At 41.3% G+C, this 22,881-nt stretch overlaps 1 long non-coding RNA gene across 1 annotated transcript in view; it reads right to left on the bottom strand.

Moving 5' to 3' along the window:
* Nucleotides 1-17,744, bottom strand: part of LOC146649382 (uncharacterized) — a 121,105-nt gene extending 103,361 nt beyond the window's left edge. Inside the window, exon 1 of the long non-coding RNA XR_014908084.1 lies at nt 17,662-17,744. This is a non-coding gene — a long non-coding RNA (uncharacterized LOC146649382). The remainder of the gene's footprint in view (nt 1-17,661) is intronic.
* Between the last annotated feature and the right edge of the window lie 5,137 nt (nt 17,745-22,881).

The following is a 22,881-nucleotide window of genomic DNA, read 5'->3' as shown; positions in this document are numbered from 1 at the left end:
AGTGCAACAAGATTAAGAGTGTAACTGGAATTACGAGACCTATATGACAATATGTTTTGAGCTCACTAGCTGAATTGGTTAAATAGCACAACAAAGATCCTGCATATAGAGCTTAGTTTAGGCTTAGGCTTTAGGTTATGGTGGGCAAGTTCAAGCAGAGTCAAGTTTTAAGGCCTGCTAAACGAGTCCTTGCACCACAGTGCCGACTGCGGTCTTCTGCAATGTTGTGATTTGATTGTGGTTTGCTATTAAAGCTCTCTTTGCTCATAATGGCTCTTCTTTATCCACTATAATATTATTCAAATGAGAGCCCAATGGCACACTTCTCTAGGGTATAGAAAAATCCACCCAGGCTTCAGATTAGTTCGAGGGCCCCATGAGAAATAGGCTGGCTAAATGGAAAGCCGTTAAGTTTTTAATTTCTATACTTTCTGAAAGAGTAAGAAGAGAAGGGAGAGCTGTTACAATGGAGGAGAATCTTAATATAGAAATATAATGACATTTTAGCAAGTTGTGAGCAGTGGTGCCTGTCTGCGTGCAAATAAAAAGATCAATTTGGAGGGAAATGATTTGTTATGCTAATTTGTATTTTGTGAAGTCTCAGCTGAGATAGGTCCCTAATTAGTAGGAGAAACGGCAGCAGCAAATAGCCTAAAACAAATGTGCTTTTAGCTTAATCCATGCACATGTACACAGCTTTACAGATGCCTTGAAATGATAAGATTCAGTGGGAATGATGTCACCTTTACATTTGCTGTTTTGCCACCAATGACCAGTTATTACCAATAGGTGGCAATCTGTCCTTGTCACTCAATGTGTGCTGTGCTGGAGCATATCTGCAGAACTTTAATGTATCCCAACTGAGATTTTTATAGCCATGTTTCAGGGAGAATAGGTGAGGACATGGAGAGGGGGAAAAGCCAGAGAATGGTTCAGAGGAATGAAGGAAAGACGACAGGGGTGCTGAGTGGTCAAAAACTACACCGTCTCCACCTGCTACACCTTCTGCCAGAGTAAGACCTAACCCCTTTGGTGTTTTTAAAATTCCTCATGAGGGACTAACCCTCAATGAATGCCTCGCCTCTTTGTGATTCCTTGTCACACTGTATGTCAGAAGTTCGTCTATTCTGCATAAAGGTTAGCGGCAAGGACGCAATGGGTATAAGTCGTTTTGGCTTGTTCCTCATTAAAAGGCTAAAATCAAATGAGGACTCGGGGGCACAGAGATATGGCTTATGATTGCATATTTTAATGAGGCAGTGGTTGTGCCTGCACAGCTGGCTGGCACAACACACCAGGGTCTCAGTCAAAGCCCATGCAAAACAAACAACGCCAATCAACCTTATGCCTCTGGATGCCTCTCTGTGTGAAGTCAACTCAACTCAGCACAGGCGGGGTCTTAAAAGTCTTCTCCTTGGCGTTGCTGGCTCCCATGTTACTGCACTGACCTGAAAGCAGACAGAGGGCAAAGCAATATAGCCAGTGTCTGCTTGAAAATAACAGTCTAGTAACTCCACTTCCAAGCAATTATGCAAACACTGAATCTCTGGTTCCTACTTTTAATGTGGAAGGAGAGACACCACACGGCTTTCAAACCACACGGAGAACTGCCAATCCCACATGGGATGTTAATAAAACTATTTCCTGCCACTGACTATAAAAGTAAGACTTTGAATTCGAAGTGAACTGTAGGGAAGGGCACTGGAAATTGCTGTTTTTTGGGGGATTTTTTTTTCAAGCACGTAGCAGTATACTTGATGAAGACTCAGTATATCTTAGATTTCTTTCGGAAGGATTCCCTTTGTATTACATCAGCGTATCTAATTGTCTATTTAACCTTTTATTCATCAGAATTTGTAATGAGATGCAAAGTAAAACCTATCTTTACCTACTATAGAATTGTTCTTTTTTCAAGTGTGTCAAAGGCCTGTGGTAAAGGTTAAAATAGTTGAGACATTCTCCTCACAAAGATGCTGTTAACAGTGAGGGGCCAAAAAAAAACCTGCTCTTTAGGCTTTATGCTCTCACAGGAAGGGCTGCATGTTCTCCAATGAGTACATATGCACGATGACGTAGACTGTTAGGAGAAATGCAGCACGACTTCTCGCCTACATTCAAACATTGACATGAATGAATATTGACAGAGATAAGGTGGTTTGTCATTTATGTCCTACACAGAGCTATACGTATCAGAGATATATGTTTAATCTGATGAAGTGAGACAAAAAAAAACAAAATTGTATAACAAAATATGCACTGATCAAATACATCTCAAAGGCCTTACTCACAGTCTCTCTCCTGACTAAACCCAGCATACTAGAATGAGTTGCATTTACATCCAAAAGATAATATTATGTACAGTCAATCACTGTAGGGATTATATCTTTAATATTACATTATCGTTCACCATCGCAAACAACGTTCCACGGCAGATAGGCCAGCGCAAAACATGATATGGCAGTAGCATGCTATGGTGATTAAGCCATCTGTTATCTTCATATCGAACATATCGGGCAAACGTTAACTTCCTTACAGCTGTATTCTGAACACAAGTAAATTAGATTAAGATCTGGGAAGATTAGAGCTTTGCTATACAGTATGACACATTTAGCTGATACGGTTTTATCTAGAACATCGGTTAATGACAAAAAAAAAAAGACAATGTGACTTATTACCTCCTGACAAAGATGACTGATTAAGTGTTTTTCGCATTACAACCATGAAGGTTGAGGACCTTTCTGTTGAGGACACATTCAAACTACAGCCTAATTAATTCAGCATTAACACATAGCTTGTAACAGGAAAACTGCATTTATTATATTGCTTGCAAACAATCACTTATAACATTTGCAATTTTACAGTATTTCAAAAACATTTTAAAAACACATGAAATGTACTGGGTCAGGCAAAGTACTGAAGTAAAGCTCTGGTGTTTTAGTGCACTGGCTCTTTTGCTGTCAGCTGTTAGTTATATTCATGCAGGTGCACAATATGGCCACTGTAACGTCTCATTTTCAGCTAATTCCTTCCCTTTTCACCCTCCACAAAGTACAAACAAATTGAATTTTGAAATATGCAGGGCACATTATGTCCTTGTTTATGTAATTCCTGCGTGCCTGTATGGCAAAACGACACGAGCAGCACAGAAGAATGGGTGTCGCTCGACTGGAAAGAGGTTAATGACTGTAATGTGTCTGAAAATGTGGGTTGTTACTTACAGCTTGCTGTTGTTAGCCTGCTCCTAGCCATGTTGGCTCCCATGGGATGCGCTTACAATATTACCCACACCTTTTCCTGACCCACCTGCTTTTTGCTCATATCACATAGGTAAATTTTGCCTGAAGAAATCGAGTGTGAGGGCACCTTTACTGTTTCGTTACATTGCATGCCACTACATTTTGCTGCCACAGCTCCCTCCATCACCTTGACCTTCTCTGTTAAGCTTTTAGTGTACTCAAATAGGTTTTGTTTTTTCAAGAGTAGTTTTGTTAAAGGAGGGTTAGTTCTCCTACAGTATAGTTTTCCTCTCATACACCAAGAGTTTTTACCACAAAATGAAGCTAGAGTATGCAACTGTTCGCAAATAATACATGTTCAAGTTTTCGTGCATTTGTTTCTGCCTGATATACTCGGAAGCTACCAAATAGCTGTTTCTCCTACATGCACAGATGTACATCAATATTAATTTCACACACACAGTTACACAATAACTACGGATCAAAAACACAGGGCCGTGGGTTTTTTTTTAAATCTGAAAACATTACCATGAATGTCTTAGTGATGCTCTTGAAATGAAGCACATAACACACATTTTCTGTTGATACAAATCTGCCTAATAATATCATAATTCATCTCACCCTGGTCATCTACTGTTTGAACTGTTACCATCAGGGAGATATGGTACAGAACAATTAAAACAAAGACAATCAGAGCAAAAAAAAAACCCCCAAAAAACAAAACAAAACAGGTTTTACCACAGAGCTATACAAGCTTTAAATGCTGCAATGTCCACTTGAATGTGTTCTGTGCATTTTGGCAGAATGGAGCAAGGTTGTTTTTGTCTGTTTTTGCCTCTTACATAATTTTATAACATTTGTATGACTGCACAGTTGAAGTTGCACTTAATTTTGCTATAAATGTTACAATGTCAATAATACATATAATCATATATAATTATATATTTAGACATTTATAATTCTATGTCATTACATACAAGGAGCTTAGAAAGAAGTGACTGCACATCTTTAATTTCTTGAAGACCTTTCCCCTCTCATCCAAGAGGCTTCAGTTTATTAACTTCAGTTGTAAACCCAAATGGTGGAGAGTCCCAGGTATTTAAATGCTAGCGGGTGTTTTCCCCTAAGGAGGTTCTTTGACCCACTATTTATCATTTGACCCATCACATCAGCCAAGGTGTGAAAAACAATACCTGGAGCTCCCCATTATTTGGTTATAGAACTGAACTTGATGAGAGGTGAAACATCTCCTAGTCACTTTTTTTCTGAGCTCCTTAGAGTACCATGACCTGGGTGACTGAGAACCTACACAGATATTCTGTTATATTAGTCACACAGGCCTAGAAAACAGCTAGCAACCCAGTATTCTCTAACAGGGTGTCCCCGACCACAATGGAAGTTCCGTAACTGGTTGTCGAGTGGTTGCTGGATCTTTAGGTTGAAACGGTTGCAAAGAAGGTAAGGTGTAGCGATTGCTTTGTTGGCCATCTGATCACGAAACACAAGGGAAAAAATGTGTATTTCTTGAACAGTTTGTGAATTGTTTCTAGAGGTTGTTAACGGTTGCTGCGAATTAAGTCATTCTCTGCAGTCCCTTAGCAAACATTCAGCAACATACATGTATCTGTGTGACTGAGGCCGAAATATGTAGTTTCTTTTTTTTTGACATGAGAAAAATACTCCAAAGCAGTTCTGTTAGTAGCAAGCGTACTGAATAGTAAAAGTAGCCAAGTGAAATATTGTGGTTTTTTTGCATAGATGGCCACAACTTTCATTATAGACAGCATGTCTGTGCAATTAATCTAGAAAATAATACAAAATGTGTTTCGTGCCTGCCCATGTATAAAGCAAATCAAGTGTTTTTGGTGCCTGTTTTTTGCAGTAATATACCTGAGTAGCTCTGGTGCCTAACTGCAACTAAAGAGTACATAAAAATCCATCTGAAGCTCGATGAAAGAAAGTGTAAAACCTATGGAGCAGAATGATCTATGCCATCTCCAACCAGCTCAACCTCAAAAATGGACTTTTTCATGCTCCACAGACAAATTTGTCTGCATGTTTAAGAGTAAATTAAATTTGACCAGCATTTCACAAACTGCGTTGCATTATCAAATGTTACTGACTTGATGATGCTTTTAATATTCTGACTCAAACAAACTCATTCTCTACCAGTTGTAATGAAAACTTTTTTTTTCCTTAGATAGCCCTTGCTTTAAATCTGTACTAGACTTTTTTTCAGTAACTCACATGAACCCAGCAGCACACTTCAGGATATTCTTTGCTGTGATTAAGGGCATTTCAGTGCCACTGACACTGCCTCGGCTGTTCTTCATGCTTACTGTATCGCTAGTATGTTAGGTAACTTTCACTTGCTTACTGCATTTATTAAAAGTGCCATTTCATCCCAAGATGTCAGAGTAGAAACTAAAACTCGGTGAAACTATAATTCAGTACTCCATAATCCTCCGAGCCTTTCAGACCAGGTTGTCAAGCCTTTCACTGTTGCAATTTTATGATTTCTGAGAAGTGACCCTGTATGTGTCACTTTGCCTTTACATGCTTGCTTGATGGAGCAATTAAGTGAAAAAATGCTTGTCACTTCCAAGCTGACTGGTCAATAAGGCTCGGAAACAAATCTTAGTGGACAGCGTGCTGACACTTATGACTGTAGTGGAGCTATAGCTCACACTACAGCACTGCCACCTAATTCCAAGTCATGACCAGAGCATACACAGACAACAGGGGGGGTGGAGGACTGTCATTGTCATCCATGCGCCACACAGTATCTCCATATAATGAGCAGTGGTGAGTTGCTTGTCTCCACACCATTGAATGTTTCTGGCCTGGGCACAAAAGTCAGTTAAAGTAGTGACAGGATTTGAGGGTACTGGGGATGAATGCCTGAGCAGCTGCTGTGACCCCATGTATTTGACAGTTTTCTTTTCCTTCAGAGGAAAAATGGGGCATGTGAACTAGGCAGTTCCTTTTAGATTGTCTTCATAAGATGTCATGGGTATGTGTAGTATATATACAACTGGAATTCCCCACAACACAATGCCGTCTATTAAAAAAGCTTAAAACTTGAAACTGAAGATCTTGATTTCCATATGAGGTGTGCAAGTTGAAACAGACAGTGAGGGAGCAGACAGGGAAGCAGAGAGAATGTGATTGGATCATCATGTAACATAATACAGGGAGTGCAGAATTATTAGGCAAGTTGTATTTTTGAGGAATAATTTTATTATTGAACAACAACCATGTTCTCAATGAACCCAAAAAACTCATTAATATCAAAGCTGAATGTTTTTGGAAGTAGTTTTTAGTTTGTTTTTAGTTTTAGCTATTTTAGGGGGATATCTGTGTGTGCAGGTGACTATTACTGTGCATAATTATTAGGCAACTTAACAAAAAAACAAATATATACCCATTTCAATTATTTATTTTTACCAGTGAAACCAATATAACATCTCCACATTCACAAATATACATTTCTGACATTCAAAAACAAAACAAAAACAAATCAGCGACCAATATAGCCATCTTTCTTTGCAAGGACACTCAAAAGCCTGCCATCCATGGATTCTGTCAGTGTTTTGATCTGTTCACCATCAACATTGCGTGCAGCAGCAACCACAGCCTCCCAGACACTGTTCAGAGAGGTGCAGATCCAGGGCCATCAGGATCATTAGGGATTCTAGCCATCCCGCCTACAAACTGTTCAGGCCACTGAGGTCAGGGAAGCGCCTCTGTAGCCTGACAACAAGAACAGAAAGGTTCAGGAGGAGTTTTTACCCACAAACTGTGAGACTCCTCAACCAAAACACAAACCGGACAACATGATGGACAATCTCACACACAGTACATAATTTGCACTTTACCTTTCTTCTCTGAACCTTATCCGTACCTTATTATATACATCTGTACTATGTAAATATGTATATTTTTATAGTTTTCTCATTCAAATCATTACAGTGCAATATCTTGCACGTCATGGATATATATTTATAAGCACAAACATATGGACTTTTACATTGTTTTTTTATATATATTTTTTTACTTTTAACTTTTGTTTCTTTTCCTTTTTTTCTTAGCTTATGTAAAATCCTTTTTAGCATGTTTGCACAGTCGGGGGGAGTACTTTTTTAGCCAGAAAAAACATTTCACTGTATGTTGTACCAGCTATAACTACATGTGACAAATAAATAAAGAATTGAATTGAATAGAATTGAATTGAGAGGTGTACTGTTTTCCCTCCTTGTAAATCTCACATTTGATGATGGACCACAGGTTCTCAATGGGGTTCAGATCAGGTGAACAAGGTGGCCATGTCATTAGTTTTTCTTCTTTTATACCCTTTCTTGCCAGCCACGCTGTGGAGTACTTGGACGCGTGTGATGGAGCATTGTCCTGCATGAAAATCATGTTTTTCTTGAAGGATGCAGACTTCTTCCTGTACCACTGCTTGAAGAAGGTGTCTTCCAGAAACTGGCAGTAGGACTGGGAGTTGAGCTTGACTCCATCTTCAACCCGAAAAGGCCCCACAAGCTCATCTTTGATGATACCAGCCCAAACCAGTACTCCACCTCCACCTTGCTGGCGTCCGAGTCGGACTGGAGCTCTCTGCCCATTACCAATCCAGCCACGGGCCCATCCATCTGGCCCATCAAGACTCACTCTCATTTCATCAGTCCATAAAACCTTAGAAAAATCAGTCTTGAGATATTTCTTGGCCCAGTTTTGACGTTTCAGCTTGTGTGTCTTGTTCAGTGGTGGTCGTCTTTCAGCCTTTCTTACCTTGGCCATGTCTCTGAGTATTGCACACCTTGTGCTTTTGGGCACTCCAGTGATGTTGCAGCTCTGAAATATAGCCAAACTGGTGGCAAGTGGCATCTTGGCAGCTGCACGCTTGACTTTTCTCAGTTCATGGGCAGTTATTTTGCGCCTTGGTTTTTCCACACGCTTCTTGCGACCCTGTTGACTATTTTGAATGAAACGCTTGATTGTTCGATGATCACGCTTCAGAAGCTTTGCAATTTTGAGACTGCTGCATCCCTCTGCAAGATATCTCACTATTTTTGACTTTTCTGAGCCTGTCAAGTCCTTCTTTTGACCCATTTTGCCAAAGAAAAGGACGTTGCCTAATAATTATGCACACCTGATATAGGGTGTTGATGTCATTAGACCACACCCCTTCTCATTACAGCGATGCACATCACCTAATATACTTAATTGGTAGTAGGCTTTCGAGCCTATAGGGCTTTGGAGCGTGATGTCACGGGGGTGGGCGTGGAAAGGATTTTGGCCCGATCCGCCATTTTGGGGGTCTAAGTAAGGAGCGAAAGCATAGCCATGGTTCGTACTTGCTGTGTGGTCGGCTGCAATGTTCGATCTTACGACCGGCACGGGAATAAGTTTCGATTGTCTTTTTATGCTTTCCCAACCTGGAAGCAACATGAAGGAGCTCATGTATCGGATGTTACCAAACGAAGGCGTCTAGCCTGGATAGCAGCCGTGAGACGAGCTGATATCAAGTTCTGTTACGTCTCCAGATATCAGTTGGTGTGCTCAAGACATTTTCATTCCGGTAAGTTCTAAATATGTTCACATCACACTTTATAGCTGAATAATATCATCGTTGGTGGTCTCGGAAGTTATAGAAATTGCGATCAAACATAGAATGGAGTGACTTGATTGGTTGATGTAAAGACAATAAATGAAATGAGACAGGAAGGACACAAATTGGCGTTAATAATTTACCCGATTATCAATGTGTTAATTTACATGTACTTTACAATTATGGGCATATAATATGATAACGATATTTTAGCAGTTCAATGATAAATGTGTAACATTAATTATGGTGGGGGGTGGAAAATGGCTATTTCACTCGATGCACTCCAGCTGACTTACTTTGGTATGAATGACGACGTACTCAGAGTTTGGCGGCTTGAAAATAGCCAAATCTTGCACCCAGCCATTTGTGAATTGGATGTGCGCCTCCAGTGACTTGTAATTACGACACTGGTTCGCTGTGTAAGCGCTTACTCCACAAACAAGATACGTGAAGATATCGGGGTAGGACAGTGGCGGTAAGTCGTCTGGGTCTTTACTCCACTGACGTATTTCATATGGGTCCAGATTTGCGATGCACTCTATTTTTTTTTTCAAGTACCGCTGCTTCGCCTCTGGACGCAATCGGTCTCTATACCGTCCGTTTTCTTTTGAGCTGCTTTTAAGCATCTTTCTTGTCGTCGTCGTTCCAACACAGTGTGTTTGTTTTGATTCGTAGACCCCGAAAATGGAGCTGCGCTCCCACAATGCATTGCGGCGTGACGTCAACTCCAAAGCCCTATACAGCTTGGAGTAAGACAACATGCATGAAGAGGATGAAGTGGACCAAATACTCATTTGCCTAATAATTCTGCACTCCATGTACTAAGATCAGCTGACATTGTCATTCTAAGGTAGCTGTGCGCTGAAGATAATGAGAAATGAGAGCAGTAGGAACATCATCGGCTAATGAGCACATTGAAACCGTCTGGTGGACAGGTAAGGAATGTCAGGTCTCCAGGGAATTGCATAAAAAAAGTATAGTGAACAATGAAGAACATTAAGTTCCAGTGTTCTGAAGATAAATACTACATAATAACCTATAAACCTCTATGATCTTGAAACTCCTCATTTCAAAAACTTTTTCTAAATAACTTTAAATTTTGATTAGTGATTTATTATAATTTACTCGTGAATAGTTAGAGAACAAAAACATCCTTGGCCATTAGTAATTAGAGATTAAGTATCGGAATTTCAGGAGCGGGACCACGCCTCCAAACACGCTCCTTCTGGTTCTCATCTATATAGGTTCCCCCACTTCTACAAGTTGTTCATTCTCCTTTACGTGCCCCACCCTCACTCCGCTTTTCAATTCTTTAACTTCTCCACTTCTATTTAGCAAATGGGGATCTGCCAGGCCCGGGAGCCGCTGCCAGTCCCCTTCGAGGCCTTCCCTAAACCGCAGCTCAATTGATGTCCAAGACATTCACCTTTACCACTAAAACGCTGTCAAACCTCAAATGAGGACGTGGACCCAGCTAGTGAATTAGCTAGTGAGTCTAACACTCAACTAACTTTCTTTATCAAGGTGTATGACATAAATGACAATCAACCACATAAACATAAGATTTTGATTAATATTTAATGAAGTTTTGAATTATGAACAACAATACGGTCTCTATATGTGTTTTGTGCTGTTGCCTCACATTATGAAGGTCCCGAGTTCAGCTCCACCATCTGGCTTGGTTTGCATGTTCTCCCTATGTTTGAGTGGGCTCTCTCCAGGCACTCTGACTTCCTCCCACATTCCAGCATTAGGTTAACTGGTGATTCCAAATAGCCCATAGGTGGGAAGAGTTGTCTGTCTCTCTGTGTTTTATATATATATATTGTTCCGCTCTTAATTTATTGCAATATAGGCGCTCTTTGCGATGAGCTAATTTTATTTTGAAATTCGTTTTATTTTGAAAACCAGTTTCAGGAAGTGACAGGATGTCAGCCATGTTTGTTTAGTTCCTAGCAGATCACATGTGGGGAAATTTGATCCAGCGACATCTGCCTTTTGTTTGTGCCATCGACACCACCATCTGTAAGTTTTCATTTGTATTGAATCGTAGGATTGTATTTTATGTATATTTTGTGGAAATATTTGCTGTAGATGAATACTTTAGTAGCTGTGTGCTAACGCTAATGGATGTGTATTGGAATCTAATTTTGTTGTGCTAATGATGCTAGGTTAATTTTAGCTTTGTTATTTGTATTTCAGTTTTACTCCATGAGGAAATACTTGCTAATTAAAAGGAGTTGGACGCTACATCCTGACTTCGCGTGTTATTTCAAGTGGAGTTAGGCTACTGCTGAATTGTGTAGCGTACACACACAAGGAGAGCAGGATATATATATATATATATATATATATATATATATATATATATATATTAGGGGTGCAACGATACTCATATCGATATTGAAGCGTTCAATACAGTGCTTTCGGTTTGGTACGCATATGTATCAAACAATACAAAATTTTTAATTTATTTTATCAACTTTCCTTCTGACGATGCTGTCTGTGTTGAGCACTCAGTGGATCTGCGCTCGACAGTGCAACCTAGGCGGAGTAGTCGAACGCAGATTCCCTGAGCGCAGGGCAAGCTAGCGAGACAGAAGTTAAGCTCTCCTTGCAACATGGCAAATTGAACCTCCCCCACCCTAATTCAGATCTGGTGTTTGGAACTATTTTGGTCTTCATGTGAAGTATGACCCTGAAGGTAAGCGGGTCATGGACTAAAGTAAAACAGTATGTCGGATGTGTCATGCAATGCTCAATTACATTGATGGGAACTAGTGTGTTAGCACAGTTAGCTCGTTAACGTGTTGGCCGTCTAGCCCCACGCACGGGGCGATCCACGGTACCTCGTTAACGGAGATTTGCCGTGTTGTGGCGTTAACGTCATTTCAACAGATTAACGCTGACAGCACTAGTGGGAACACAACGAATATGACTGCACATTTACGCCGACATCATCCTAGTGCAAAGACAAGTGGAAGCAGACAAAAACAACAAGCATGCATGCTACAAACTTTACCCGAGTCATTTAGACAGCCGTTAGCACATGAGTGTCCTTATGGGGACCCGATATGTTTAATATGCTGCTGAGAATATAGCCCAGAAGAAGCGTATAGTATAGCTTTTATTTTGGAAAGAGCCATTTCTCTGTAATAAACTCTTTTCCAAAGATGAGAGATTTCTCGATCAGATAGATTTATTATTTTATCCCTTTGTTGTTTTCTTTTTTTTTTTTTTTTTTTTTTTTTTCTAAATGACATCAGAAACAGCAGTATGCGACATTACGTGATGGCAGAGCTTCAGTTCATCCTTTGTCATTTTTTTTTTTTTTTTTTAATAAATAGGACAGGGGGAATGAATGAGAGAGAGAGGGGGAGAGAAAGAAAGAAAACCAAAGGGGAGAAGAGACGGTGAGAAGGGGGGGGAAGAGAGAGAAAAAAAAAAAAAAACTCCTGGGTCACCTGTATGGAGAAAAAAACAAAAACAAACAAACAAACAAAAACAAACAGAGGAGACAGCAAACAACAAAGAGCAACATAATAATAGAGAAAACAAAGCACCATCACAATAAACTAGCTAGTCATAGATATCAGTATTTACTAAGTAATAAACGATATTGTGCAGCACGCAAGATAGACAGCGCACAGTGTGCTTTGAGGCAGCAGCCAAGAAAGCTTTAGTCCGCGTCTGTGAATACCCATGTGTGCATACCTGTGTGGATCAGCATGCTTGCATTCCAAAGGTTTCTCCATGTAATGATCTGCTAGGGAGTGTGGGGGGGCCACAGCCCCGTCCTCCAGGGTGTGAAGCGGGTATGGAGGAGATCAAAACTCCAGACATCCAGAGGCCCCCAGAACACAAGAGACCATGGAAGACCAACAGAGGGGCAGCCGCGCCACTGTCCCAGTAAGAGCTGAGGAGAGTCCCAGATGAGGGCTCGCCCAGCAGCCGCGGAGCAGAAGTCAGGGGGAGTTGCAGTGACGCGCCCGTGAGCTCCGCCGGCCCCCAGCTGCGCCTGAGTGACCGAGCCCTAGGCCGAGAGGCCGGGGGCACCCCACCTCCAAAGGGGCCCGAGCGAGCCCCAGGCCCCAGGCCCCGACAAGCGGCCGCCAAGGAGTGAGCCGGTGTGCACCCGGACGCCCACCCCCAGACACAAAGAACCACCAACACACCGACACCTGAGGGAGTCCGCCACCGGCAGGGGAAGTGGTGGTGGGTGGAGATAGGCCTCCAAACCTTGGAGGGCCTGAGGTGTCCCCAGAGAGGTGACGTCTGATACCCAACCTGACATATAGACACAGACATACAGGCACACACAGACACAAACATCCATTCCCACCCTCATGCTCTCATATGCACTCACTCCACACTCAACCAACGTGGAGACAGACATAAAGAGACGCTGTACACACAATCACACTCCCCAAGCGTACTCTACAAACCGGGTCTAGGTACCCTTGCCCCTGGAGGGGGGAATTGCACCCAGACCCAGGTGGTGTTACCCTTTTCCCTGCGGTGGGGAGAGGCAGACCACCCCGACTCCGCAGCAGCAGGGAGGCCCCACACCCCAGACCGCAGTCGGACGGCCAACTCCTCCTACTAGCCCTCCCGCTCCAGCAGGCCGCAGAGAATGGGGGTGGGAGAAGACTCCAAACCTCCCTCCACCCGCTCATTGTAGTGTTGATGCATATGTGTTCTAAGGTGCAATTAAAACCCAGGAGGGCATGGAGCTACCTGCCAAGGAGCAGCAGGTAAGCGCATAGTCCCTCCTGCTAACCCTCAATGACTAAGTGTATTTAAAATTGAGAGGTGGGCAACGACGTCAGGGGTGAGGTATACACCCTGATGGTGATTTGGACTCCGTGATTGTGCCCACCCCCAAGATCCTATATGTATGTGTAATGAGAGTGTGAATAATGTGAATGTCTAAGTTGTGGGATAAAATTGAGGCAGAGGCAGCCAGAAGGGGACAGGGGGGGGGGGGGGGGGTAGCCTCCTCTGCACCCTGGTGACATACCCCCACTCCAAGGCCCTGCATGTGTGGGTGGTTGTGGAGGAGCGGGAAGAGGGAGGCAGCTGGAGATGGGGAGGGAAGGAAGGGAGGGGCAGGTAACCCCTCCCTGGGGCCAGCTCCCACGCTGACCCCAGTAGGCACTCCCACCCTCCGCGACCCGCCAGGGAAGGGGGGCCCAGGCCCATCAGACCGGGGCCCAGTGCAGTAGCGCCCCCCGGCTCCACAGAGCCCTGGACAGTCCACCCAACCCCACCACAGAGAAAACTGCACCCACCCCACCAACCACACATCTTCCAGACTACATAAGACGGTAAACGCCCAGGCTGAGATCTTCCTCCACCTCTCCTGTATCTCCCCCTCCTGCAGAGAGTTCCTGAGAGAAGAAAGCTCCTGCAAGATGTGACCATCCCCCCCACCAGTTGAAGAGCCCCCCAGGCGGCTCGATGCACCGGCGGCACCCTGCTCCAGGGCCGGGCCCCCATGCACCCACCCGCCCACAACCCCGGCAACACACCAACCAGGACCCGAGCCCCCGAGGCCCGGCCCGGGCCCCAGCCCAGAGACGGAGCGCCCCCAAAACCTCACGCCCATCCCGGACCCACCCAGGGGCAGCCAGGTTGCCAGGTCAGTAACCCACGTCCGTCAGCACAGACCCTCCCCTAGCCCCGCTGCACGCAGCCGCGAGGAAACAGTCACCTGAGAGCCAACAGAGCCCTCAACCGGACGTGACCGCTACCCCGGGTTGAGCCCCCCAAGGAAGATGCCTCCGGGGAACCCCCCGACGCCCTAAGCCTGTCCCTACCCCCTCACCAATCACAACAGTGAAGGCGGGACCAAACTATGACCCCCCACCCCCACTAGGTGATGGAGCTGATAAAAGGGGCCCAGAGCAATTGATCTAATGTGGTGGCAGAGGCTGTGTCAAGACTAATGTAATCTAATAGATAATTTCTATATTGGTTAGAATTAAGATTATTTTTATTTTTCCAGTTCATGAGGACTGTTTTCTTGGCTATGCATAGGGCAGTGAAGATCATATGGGCTATATTCTTTTCTGAAGTGACATTATCTAAGCTGCCCAACAAACACACTAAGGGGGAGGTTGGAATGTTACATTTCAGACATTTTGATAAGTCTTCACATATCTCGCGCCAAAACTTTTGCACTGGTGGACAGAACCAAAGAGCGTGGATGTAATTGTCTGGTGTATTGCCTTGACAGTGTGAGCAGTTGTTGGAAGATGTAAAGCCCATCTTGAACATCCGATGACCTGTATAGTGCACTCTATGAAGTATTTTGTATTGTATTAATTGCAGACTGGGATTTTTAATTAATTTAAAAGTTTTTAAGCAAATCTGAGACCAGAAGTTTTGGTCTAGGTTGACTGATAAATCTGCTTCCCACTTTGCAGTAGGAAGGGATATTGATTCATCTAATTTAGAAAGTGTTCTGTATATTTTAGATAATAATTTGGGGGATTTAAGAGTAAGAAAATGTGCCGCACTTAGTGGTGTTTGTAATTCAACTTGACTGAGGTTAAATTTCTTTTTTACTATGGATTTAATTTGTTGATATTCTAAAAACCTTGTCTTGTTGATCCCATATTGTTCAACTAGTCTGTCAAATGGAATAAATTCTGTTCCCTCTAATATATGTTCTAAGTATTTAATTCCTTTACAACTCCATTCTGGGAAATTAATCATATTATTGTTTTGTAATATGTCAGGGTTATTCCAGATAGGTGTACGTTTGCATGGGATTAATGAAGACTCCGTTATTTTTAGAAACTCCCACCATGCTGTCAGAGAAAAGCTGATGTTGATACTTTTAAAGCATTCATGTCTTTTGATGTTTGAGCTAATAAATGGTAGGTCTGAAATCTCTAGATCCTTGCATAGTGCCTGTTCAACATCTAGCCAGGGCTCAACTAAGAAGGTATGTTTTAACCATTCTGAGATGAACTGAAGCCTGTTGGCTAAGAAGTATTGGTGAAAATTAGGCAGATCTAATCCTCCTCTATCCTTGGTTCTTTGTAGCGTTTTTAAGCTAATACGCGGGGGTTTATCTTTCCAAAGGAATTTGGAAATATATGAATCCAGAGATCTGAACCAATCTTGTGATGGTTTGTTAGGGATCATCAAAAATAAGTAATTTATTTTTGGAAAGATCATCATTTTTATAGTGGCGACCCTTCCCATGAGTGATATGGGTAAAGATTTCCATCTAGTCAGATCGCCTTCTACTTTCTTTAGAAGTGGGATGTGGTTTAGTTTAGTTAAGTCTGAAAGCTTAGGAGAGATATTAATACCTAAATATTTAATATTTCCGGATTGCAGTGGGGCAGAGGAAGAATTATGGAAGGAGCAGTTAATGGGGAGAACTGTAGATTTTGGCCAGTTAATTGAATAATCTGAAACTCTTGAAAACCAGTTTATTAAAGTAATTACCTCAGAGAGGTTGGTTTGTGTGTTTTGCAGAAAAAGCAACACATCATCCGCATAGAGACTGATTTTATGTTCTATGTTCTTACATTTTATGCCCTTAATTGTTGTAGCCTGTCTAAATGCTGCTGCTAGAGGTTCGATAAAAATTGTTTTCGCAACATTAAATTTAAGAACTGTACTTTTGAGTTAAAATATATATTTATAATTTTAATAAATGACAAATGAAAAAAGTATGAACATTTTCTTATGTATCGAAAAAATATTGAACCGCGACACCAAAGTATCTAACCGAACTGAACCGTGAATTTTGTGTATCGTTGCACCCCCAATATATATATATATATATATATATATATATATATATATATATATATATATATATATATATATATATATATATATATAATATATTTTATTTTATTGTTTACTCTATTTAATTTGTAAAATATGTACACACACACACACACACACACACACATATATATACACACACGTAGATATACATATTTATTTAGTATACACATTCAGTAACATGCATACACTCTTATATTGTACATATATTTATTCATATAATTCTCAGATTTAGCCATCCTTATATTTTCCTTGTTCTTATGTTATTGTATTTTTGCACAACTCTGTTGCTTGTGAAGCTCACACACAAGAATTTCACTCACATGTACTGTACCAGTGTACCTGCACATGTGATGTGACAATAAAAGGGATTTGATTTGATTTGTGTTACCCCATGACAGACTGGTGATTTTTCTAGAGTCTACCATGCCGCTTGCCCTGTGGTCGCTGGGACAGGCTCCACTGCTGCCACGACAATGACAAGCACATGAGATTGAATGTAGGATCTCTGCTAACTGAGCTAGCTAGCAGCTAACAATTTGACTTGATCCACAAAACCATGTCAGATAAATGTAAATATTTGGTTTGTTTGAAGATTTTGATTGATGGTATGAATTCATGTAGTGTGCATTCTTATTTTTTAAAACAAATATAATAGAATAGGATAGAATAACTTTATTATTCACATCAATGGAAAATTGTCTATGGTTCACCAAGCCATAAACAAATCATCAACACACATTCATACATACACGCATACAAAACTTAAATACAACAACATTAAAAACACATCACATCATCTCTTATTCAGTATACCAATTGCTCTTAGCACAAATGATCCCTTCCACACCTTCTAGCTAGAGATGTCTTAGATGAAACTTTATTAATCCCTTGGGTGGGTTTCTCCGGGAAATTCGGTTTCCAATAGCACAGCACCGACAGAAGTTACAGAATGTGAGCAGAAATATACCATATATACACATATATAAATACAGAGACATATATAAATACAGAGTATACAAAAGGGATAAATAGAATAAATAGGAATAAGAATACAAGGGCATTGCACATTTCAAGTATTGTGAGTCTATTGCACCGTTGGATATTAACAATTAAAGTATTGCACAGTGAAAAGGCACTACAGCTTAGTTGTTCCCCCCTCCTTTGTCCTCCTGTTTCCCCTCCCTCTCCCATCCAGAGAGAAGTTAGACAGTTTGATGGTGTGTGGGACAAAGGAGTTTTTAAGTTCTTTACTTTGGGAGAAGCAACCTGTCACTGAACAGACTCCTCTGGTTGTTTATGGCCATGTGCAGAGGATGCCCAGCATTGTCCACAATGTCCAGCAGTTTCTTTAATGTCCTTTTCTCTGCCACTGTCACCAGAGTGTCCAGCTTCATGCCGACCACAGAGCCAGTCTTCCTGATCAGTTTTTCCTGCCTGGATGAGTCCTTCTTTGCTGTGCTGCTCCCCCAGTACACCACAGCATAGAACAGTACTCTATAAACCACTGACTGGTAAAACATCCTCAGGAGTTTCCTGCAGATGTTAAAAGACCTCAGCCTCCTGGTTTGGCCTTATAATGGTCTATAATGGTCTTATAATGTCGTCCTGAGAGCATTAATTCAAATTCAGAATAAAGAGGGTGCTCACGGTCAGCAACAATAGACTGGTCTTCCCTCAAAACAGCCTGATGATACAGCTCATCCAATAATTTGTCCAGTGGTTCTGACAATCCTTTTCAATTTGTTCGTAATTGCCACAGTTAGGTTACCAGACCAGACTGAAATATTGAACATAAGGATGCTTTTAATCAAGCCGACATAAACTCTTTCCAAAACATTGTGACCAGCTCAAAAGCCTTTTAACATCCTCATAAGAAACAATCTCTGATTAGTCAACATTAACCTTAAAATTAAACTTGTCATCAATATATGTTCCCAAATACTTAAAGCTACTAATGACTTCCACATACTAACCAGAAAGTGAAAGACCTGTTATGGGGCCTTGGAAAGTTATTTAGAAGCAGTGATTCTGATAACAGGTCAGGTAAAGCGCAAACATTCTGAAAGCTATTGATACATTTAAACACAGAGACCAACAGAATACAACACAAGCACATGAACACAAGTTGAACTGAGTCAGGAACCATATGAAGAGCACATGAATGCAGGGTTAGTCATCAGTGCTTCAAAAAGAATGCTTGTCATACTCCCACAATGATAATAAAATAATGGCTTTGCGTGTAGAAATCCAATTAGTGCTCACTGTAATCCCTGAGGTATTTTACATAGTTAAGTCCATTGGGTAAATGTTATTTTATGTTATGCTCTAATTGACACTGATTGTTGTCGTAGGTTGAACTGCCATTATGTAATAATATTTTTCTGTTGTTCAAACGGTGTCATTTTAGATTTTGACCTACGGTACCATTAAATCTGTTCAGGGAATACCCCCTTTAGATTTTCTAACCTTTCAAGGAGAGCCACAGCTTAGAAATTGGCTCCACATCCTCAGTAAGCACTTCACCACCTGTAAGTAACATCCTCTGTGGAATAAATGTGTAAAAACCCAGTAAGTGAGATGGGTTTGAGTGGAGAAATGAAGGGTTTTGGATGATGAAAATAGAAATGCTAATGTGTAATGTCTAATTGCTATTTGCTTAAATTGGCTGACACAAGCACCCATCTGCCGAAGGTGTGCAATGCTGCAAAGTGCTTGCTAATTAAAATACTTGAAAGATAATTTGGGGAATTGAAAATTATTTAATGCTCATTTGTTTAATTCCAGTGGATTAGGGGAAAACGGCATGAAAACATGAGCTGTGTTATTATTGGATGCTATTGTGCATGTAAGAAGAAAGGTAACAGAGGAAGTTAGGGTGAAAAGGGATGGATGGTGGAGAGAAATGCACAATATTTATGAAGCACTGCCAGGTTAATGTCATGCAACATTTATTGATGCAGTAATGTTTAATTTAGCATACGCTCCTGTAATAAGCCATTAGGTGTTGTGCTATGATTAAGAGTTTGGTGCTGCTGTAATGACAATCAGATGCCCTTGAATATCTCACTAACACCGTGTCTGCTGCGTTTAGAGGCAGAAAATAAACATAAATCAAACGGAAAATGGACTTAGATGCAGTGCAGTTGTGCTGGCTATCGATACCACGAGGATCTGTCATTCAGTGACTGGCTATAAAATATTCAAAATTTCAGGCAGGAACATCATTGGATTAGCTTTGATAATGGATGCCATAAAATCCAGCAGCGCCATTTTAATAAATCTGTCACATTGTCAGAGAGTTGAAATTATAAAAGCATCCTGTAGAGCAACAGAAGAATTCTTTCTGGCCAAAACTCTCGCTCACACACAACAAAGAGAGGTCTTGGTTACGACGTTATAGTTAGATTTGTGGAGGATCTAAGTTTACCACCTATCACAGCCTTACAGCAACAACAAAATGACCAGTGTCAGCTCAAGGAGGGTTGACCTTGCAGATAAACCAGCAGACTTTCCAGCATTGGCTGTGATTGCATGGCAGTGTGTAAATGGCCCGGTGTTCTTTTGTCCTCTGTGATAAATGCCCTTCATTTGCTTTTAGTTAACCTGACAGATTGTATATGTTTCAGTTGTCTCTGCTGGGATATTCCAGAGCATCTCTTTTGACACTCAGAATGGCTGACAGTGATTTACATCAGGTTTAAAGAATAGATTATCATATCAGACACTGAGACGGGTCGCTGAAATAACTCAAGGAAAACAGAGTTGGATCAGCTGGATATGATTCTATGCTATGCATATGGATGGAGATACTGAAATGTGTCCCTTTTTTTTGTCTGCTCTGCAAGAAGGCTTTCTGTTGGAGGCAAGCTGACCCAAAGCTATTTCTAGAAGGACTTTAAAGTTTGTTCTGATCATCATTTTCAATGGCTGTCACTGCAACAGCTCAATCACTGCATAAGGATAGGACTACAAGGGGTCACATTGTTAGCATCGATTTCCTCGCCAATGACACGACAATAAATGGCCATTGTGCAGAGAAGCCACCATTGTTGCTTAAGGGAGTTGTCCTTCTCCTTTTTGGGTCTTTTGTATTTAAGAAGCATGCCCATACAAAAAAGAGAGCCACTGGTTTGATGATGGCATCTTTGTGTAATGAAGTACTAAATTTATCTTATAGATCCTTATGCATCTTCCACGGTGTAATTGCAACAACGTAACAATAATGCTGTTTGATTTACGTCAATAACTCATCCATTACATTTAGGTCTGGCAAATTAGCACAAAGGAGGACTGCAGAACAGATGAGCTGGGAGATGGAGACCATATGCACTGTAAAATTGCCCCATTATTAAAGTTACATCAGAGGGACATTATAAACAACCCCTGCCAGGGGATTTATTAGTCCCGAGAAAAACAGCAGAGGGTAGTAGCAGGAACAATGTCCTTTCTCACTCCTTCAAAAAGCCATTACTGTGCTGGTTTGTGTAGCTGCATGAAGCAATAGAACCACGCAGGGACACAACGTGTGGAGAAACTTTAAAGATGGACTTTAAAAATGTGGGATACTTTTGGGATACTGTGCCTCGTTTTCAAATTTATATAATAAATGACATGTCTTGGAGATTGAGAGACAGTCTGTTGTGGTGAAGCCAAAGCTGAGCATGAAGGTGTTGCTTCACTGGTCGGTGTGTGTTTCTAGTCTCACCTTTGGGCCATGAACTGTGGAAGGGGATCTGGGCTCACTCTTACATATACTAGGTTAAGGCCCTTGGTCAGAACACAGAAAATGCCCCTCCGCAGCAAATGGAGCCAGTTGAGGTGGATGTCTCTTAGGTGAGGTGTTTCAGGTTAGAGGGAGGACCCTCTAGTGTGAATCCAGGAGAGGGAGGAGTAATTATTTATTTTGGGTGGCTTGGAAACGCCTGAAGAAATGCCTTTTATGCTCTGCGGAGAAAGAGGTTTGGGGATCTCTGCTTAGACTGCTGCCGTGGGACTTGGACCCTGACAAGCTTTTGAAAACGAACGAGGGTATGGATGAATGGATGGGACTATGATTTACACATCATATTGCATTAAATAAAAGTTGAAATGATTCAACATGGATTCATTAGGAATGTTTACTGAAGTATTAAATCAAGTTTGAAGTCATTTATTTACAGAAGTCAAAAAATGCCCTGCTCGAACCATTAAGGCAACACACAAAGTTACCCCCTGCTGGTCATTAGAGATAATACAGGAGAATTCTAGCACTTCTAATTGACTTCATTTTTGAGGCCCTGTCTTTATACAGTTTATATAGTTATGGGTTCTTTTGAGGGCCAGACCTTCTTTGTCTTTTTTGATCTTCAAGTTATTTTCAAAGCCTAAAGTTATCCTGTTACGGTGTGTTTCCTTCACACAAAATCAGAGGATGGAGCATAGCTCTGAAGAATGAAGCATCTTTGCTTCTCCTGAGTTAATTGAATACTACTATAAAAATGGATTACTGAGATCTACAAAATACAAAATACAAAATATTATATAATCCTTCATTTTCAAATGTTAGTAAATTTTACACTTTGTGATTTCCTGGTTTAAATATCATGCATTTCTTCAGTATTGTGTATATACATGTTTTACCACAAAGGTTTTTAGTATGTTTGGGAAAAAAGTCATAATTAAATGCAGATATAAACCCTACATATAAGCAGCCATCATGGTAATGTCTTGAAACGGGGGACAAGTGCATTTTAATGAGAAAACTGACATGATTGCCAGGCTCATTGTATCTTAATGTATGATTCATAATGACCTAAAGTGACATGGAACCTCGATCTTCTCTGACAGCTAAGAAAGCAGTTGTGGCATAACCCAGGGAAAGACAATGACCCCACTAACTTCAACACAGATTGGCAGCACATGCTTCCCAAGGTCGACAGACCACTAGAGCAACAGCAAAGGTTATTTCATTGTATTTAGCCACTGACTACATTGCTTTTCGCACAGGCTCTAGGCTGATTTCAACAAGCCTGTCCTGCTGAATTCCTTTGAAACGTTTTCCAAGTGCAGTCTGACATTTGTTGTTTTCTCGGGGAATTTAATGCTGTTTCCCTTTTTCACTACCACAAGTGTCTTGTGTAGATTAGAAAAAGCACAGGCTAACAAAACCAAAAACCACTCCAGTCCAAAATGTAAGGGCAAATTCCCCATCACTACATTGTGCTGTCACTTTGACAG

This window comes from Rhamphochromis longiceps, linkage group LG17 (assembly GCF_057381845.1).
Source record: "Rhamphochromis longiceps isolate RC_006_pf linkage group LG17, R_longiceps_female_GT1.1, whole genome shotgun sequence".
Taxonomy (NCBI): Eukaryota; Metazoa; Chordata; class Actinopteri; order Cichliformes; family Cichlidae; genus Rhamphochromis; species Rhamphochromis longiceps.
This window is presented reverse-complemented; position numbering and strand designations above follow the sequence as displayed.